At 48.6% G+C, this 5,251-nt stretch overlaps 1 long non-coding RNA gene across 1 annotated transcript in view; it reads right to left on the bottom strand.

Moving 5' to 3' along the window:
* Positions 1-894: 894 nt before the first annotated feature.
* LOC105854181 overlaps positions 895-5,251 on the bottom strand; it is a 56,008-nt gene continuing 51,651 nt past the window's right edge. Inside the window, exon 4 of the long non-coding RNA XR_001145881.1 lies at positions 895-2,067. This is a non-coding gene — a long non-coding RNA (uncharacterized LOC105854181). The remainder of the gene's footprint in view (positions 2,068-5,251) is intronic.

Raw genomic sequence — 5,251 nt, 5'->3', positions numbered from 1 at the left:
CCACTGCCCACAGAGCCCCCGAGGCTGTCATTCCATTGCAGACCTGGTGTCAGTTCATGGGCAAAGCAGGTAAGAACTTGGCATGAGGACCCCTTGCCATGAGGAGGAATCTCCTGGAGACTCGTTAATGTGTAGCTCTGGGCATGAGTAAAGAGTAAAGGAAAACCTGCATAGCTTTTCTCATTGTGGAAGCTGCTTGCTGCTTGACTTCCCTGCCTCCCTGAACTCTCTCCCACCCATCTTTACCTGCAGAATGTCCTCACATCCCTCGGATTGCATCTGTGCAGCAGGCTGTCACCTCACCCTGGTCACTGCTAACTTTGAATGATGACTTGGGGGTGGCATCTTGAATCTTTACTGAGCCTAACTGCCACCTGGTTCTGCGAGGGACAGATGACCAGGGACAAATTTTTCTCTTTTTGCCCTTGAGTTGTGAGCCATTTTTAATGTACTCAATCAATGCATATTTCCCTACATATATTTTTACAACTGAGCAATTTCTTTATTGAGGTCTCATTGCAGATGATGGAAATTCCAGTCATTGGTAGCTTTTTCACATCCTGATTGTTGACTCTAGTGTTTTGGGCTTCTGTGGTGTTAAGTGATCAGATCCTTAGTCATTGTCCACTTCTTAGCCTGTTTCCCCTAGACCTGAGTTAAAGACATCTGTGTAGGTCGTTTACTTTGGAGCTGAGCCCTGGGACTAGGTAAAGCAGGGGAGGGATATGGAAAGACCAGTATGTGTGTGTTACTGAGTTAGTCACACTGTGGGGAGTGGATCTCAATCCTACCAGGAGGCTTGGAGAAGAGATAACAACCTCTCAGAGATGTCCAGCTGAGTACCCACCTTTTCTCTGTTGCTTGCTCTCTTCGTTGGTAGAGTGTTCTCTTGTCTTGTGAGTAGGTGGAACTAACTTTGTACTTCAGACTGAGTTCATTTAACCGGGCTCCCACTCGCCCCCACACTCCCGCACCCAGCTTCTGGTAGGCTGAAGAAGCCCTAGTTAACAATAAAGGGAGCAGAAAAGAAAGGCAGCAAAGTATGTGTTTGCATAAGGCACTGTCACTTTCATCAAAACCACGGCATCTATAACGAAATCAGCTGTACTGTCCAGGATGTACGCAGCTGTCAGGCACACAGGGCCTCCTATGACACTTGGCACCTACCTTGGCCTCTGTCACAGGTCCCATGTGTCCTGTGCCAAGTCCTTGCTGCAAGGATGCCCCCCTCCCAGGCTGTTGGATATCACAGTGTTCTGGGCCACAGGGGCTATGGTGTCTTGCTCATTGGTGCTGTACACGGCTGCTGGTGCATTCAGCCTGGAATTCCTAAGCAGGTGTGTTTATTTTTTTAGCATCCTGGGGCCTCTCTGACTCTCCACAGTATCACCCAGTATCACTCTCTCCCAGATCACCCGGGTACTGGAGACCCCCATATTTCCAGCATTTTATTTTTCTATCTGCTTTGATCAGAACATTCAGCAGGGAGGTAATGACAGCTTGGACTTTACTTTCTCAGCTCCCTAGCTCTGAGGGTAGAAAACAGCTTTTTCTGATTGTTATTATTCTGTGCCTTGAGGTTTTGGTGTCTAAACTTTAAGATTCAAAAATGAAGGAGACACCTATTGGTTTCTTTCTAGGGGGATACCTTGAGGAATTAAGTGCAAGAGGCTTAAATCTGGTGACTCCAGGAAGTGCTGTAGAGAAGTGGGGACATCCAAAATATGTGTTACCATGCCAGGGTCCACAGTGAGCAATTAGATTTCCCCTACTGGGAAGATGGAGACAGCACACAACACTCGGGAAGGGTCGGAGCATGTCGCTACCAGCGACCATGAGTTACTTGGAGGGAAGTTTTTTTCCAGAAGTCATTATTTGCCCACAGTCTGGAATTCCCATGGACCCAGATAAAGAATTCCAGATATGGCAGTGGGCATAGGGCCAGGAACCAGACGAGAAGCTCAAGGATGAGAGGTTGGAGCTGAAGCGTGTTCTCCTACTTCCTTGCTCTTTCTCATTCTTCTGCCTCCTTTCCTCTCAGGCAGTTAGCAGGAAATGACCTATTGACTGGAGAGGTGGGGAGGAAAGAGATAAAATGTAAATAACTGGGTTCACTGTCAGTTAGTGTGTGAGAATACCATCTTAGTCATCTTGCTTAGTGGGGAGATGGCATAGCATCCCTGGGTAGCGCTGTGCTGTCACTTGTGTGGTTTTAGCATCAAAGGAAACTTCACAGTGGTCAAGGGATTTGCGGGGCCTGAGGACCAGTGAATGTCAGCAGGATGCGGGCCTGGTTCCCTTGGTGAATGGCTGCGTTACACACTGACCTTGCACATTTATGAAGGTGTTTTGGCCTGTGCTTGAGAGCTGGGGTTAGGTCAGCTGGTGAACTTGGGCAGAGTATACAGCCCTCACAGCCATATTTTCTTCTTCTATGAATAACAAAGTCCCTTCCTCACAGAGTTGTTTTGATGGTCACATGAGATAATGCACTGGATAATGTAGTATATATATCTTGCAGCATCCATCCTACAGTAGATACTTAAATCAGTGCTAGACAAGATAAGAGCTTATTTCTAACCAGTATATATTGATTGTTTATGGCCAGTGTCGTTTCTGATTACATAATTCATACATTGAAAAAATCTAACTTCCAATGTTAAATTACTAGTAGGTGCTGCGTTTGGAAGGTAATTAAATTTTGAAGGTGGAACCCTCAAGAATGGAATTAGTGATGCTGAACGAAGAAGAGTCAGGAAAGCTTGCTTCCCCCTCTGCTGTTTCCACCCTGACCTACAACCTGAAAAATAGTCCTCACCAGAACTGGCCACACAGCTGCCCTGACCACATGCTTCCAGCATCTAGAACTGTAAGAAATAGGTTTCTGTGGCTGATAAGCCACGTAGGTTTTGCTGTTTTGCTATAGAAGCCTGAAGAGCGAAGCATCCAGCCTGGGCACCCTGCAATGCTGCTCCTCTGCTACTACCTGGCTGTGCCTCCCTTTGGCACCTGCACAGGCTCTGTGTCAACTTAACCATGTAGAGGGGACCAGGAAGTGGAGCTGCTGTCTGTCTCTCTCTCTCTGTCTGTCGGCCACCTGTGTATGTGGTCCTCTGTCTCAGCATGAAAAGCCTGCAGAATCCATTCCAGGCTCCAAACTCTTTTCATCAGTGAGAACTGACAGTGATCTCTGGCCTGGGATGGTTGCAAGACAAGTGGCGAGGTCAGCAGGATGCATAGACTGATAGGGAGCCCTCCGAGAGTCTGGGGGAAATGGAGAGGTGGTCAGACACGTGCTTGTAGTGCTCAGTGGCCAGCCTCCTTGCCCAGTGAATACCTCCCCAAGACTGACAAGAGGTAGGTGGATCCTTGAGGCAGTTGGAACAGGCCAGTGCAGAACAGAAGGGACCTTGAACAGATATAGCAGCAGGAGCTGTGGGGTGGGTGTTGCTCACAGCGATGTGAGAGTCTCTGTGGGAGAAGAAAGCCAAGGTCTGGAAGTGGCAGAGGGAGATGCAGGCCCTTCAAGAAGGTGTGAAGGGACTGCAGAGGCATCAGGTTCCTGCTTAGAGAGGAGAGGGAGGCTGGGCCCTTGCTCCTTGTTTGTCTGGTTGTGGCAGAAAGAAGTGCCGTTCCAGAACACCAGGCTCTCCATCTTGAGAGGAGGAGAAGGCGTGCTTCATGCTCCAGGCTTGTCTGGTGGGGACAAAGAAGATGAAGCACCAGCATCCATGGCCCGGGAGGTGACAGAATGCACCACCTATCACCCATACACCCAAGTGGGACTGGTCGGCTTGGGCAAACTGCTCTGTCAGATGCCAGCAGAGCCCTGGGCAGCCTAGCAGCTGCATTGTGGGACCTGGGGGTGGGTGTAATTATCTGCACTGCACAGGAATATAGAAACGGGCTGTAGTGACCTTGCACCCACCACGGAGACAGAAGCTACAGAGCAGCTGGGGGTGTGGCCAGTGTTTTCACACTCTGTTGGATGCTTAATGGCTGCTGTGCGAACAGTATTGGCTGATGTGGGAGCTGTGCAGAAACCATGAGTAAATGACAAATATATGTTGAGCTTGTGCAGGTACTTTGTGACCTTGGGATGTGGCAGGCCATGCAGAACGTAAACATTCATGGCTCTGATAATGGCGTTTTACTGTTGGCACTAGGGATTTGGTATTGCAAAATGTCCCTTTATCCCCATTGGAGGCCCTCATGGCGAGTCTGGCACCCTATGTAAGATGTCAGATCAGTGATGTCACCACAATGGTAGCCAGCGTGGGTGACAGCTGCCTCTCAGGGAATACGGGAGGTTACTGGGCAACTGAAAGGGACTTAGGAGGGCAAGTGAGCCTCTCAAGGTCAGGGAACCTCGCAAAGCCACCTGCGCCCAAGTGCGGATGGATTCACAGAGCAGGCATAGAGCCGCCGAAACAGGTGCACAACCCCACGCATAGGGTTAAGGAGACAGCCGCAAGCAGACCAGCAGTTTATTCCCATTAGAAAACAGGTTGCAGTGAAGATGGCAAAACAAACCCCCGAGGGGTGGAGTGTAAAGAAATGAGTAAATCAGGTTATTTTTCACCTTCCAAAATGTTCTTGTCTGCTATTTCAACACCTAGCAATAGACTAACGGCCTTGCATTTGCAACAATGTATCAGCTGTGTGGCTGAGGGCTCTGGCCAGTGTGAAGCCTGGTGGCTGTTCTGGGCACTCAGTGTTGGGGTCTCTCTGGTCTGTCTCCAGGCATGTGTCTGGTCCCTGTCTCAGCATTAAAGGATGCAAAATCCACCCAAGGCTGCAAATTCTTTTTTCATCTGTGGGAATTGACAGTGAGCCTGCCTGTCCAGGGGTAGCTGGGGGAGACAGACAAGTCTTCAATGGGGATGTAATTTCCCTTTCCTGGAAATGAATGTCTGACTTTCCCTCATGCCAAGTCAATGCCAGATTTCAAAGCTTTTTAGAACAGAGCAGCGGTCTTATTTGGTCTTGTTTGTTGCAGGCCATAAATGTTCTCTTTGTGATGTGGCAGTTAGAACCTCAACACTGTCAATCATATTCATAGGCACACACTGCCAGTGCACCCAAGACACACTCCTGAATTGCTATGCCAGTAAATGAAATTCTACTTGGAGAATAAAATACCTTTTGATAAAAATCTCAAATTTTTTTTTAAAGATTTATTTATTTGTACATACAGAACTGGGGTACAGGCCAGAGGTGCAGGGGCGGTGAGAGGCTTCACCAGAGACAG

This window comes from Condylura cristata, unplaced genomic scaffold (assembly GCF_000260355.1).
Source record: "Condylura cristata isolate star-nosed mole 26May11 unplaced genomic scaffold, ConCri1.0 scaffold00028, whole genome shotgun sequence".
In the NCBI taxonomy this organism is placed as follows: Eukaryota; Metazoa; Chordata; class Mammalia; order Eulipotyphla; family Talpidae; genus Condylura; species Condylura cristata.
Note: the sequence above shows the minus strand (reverse complement) of the source record. Positions and strands in the feature narration are given on the sequence as shown.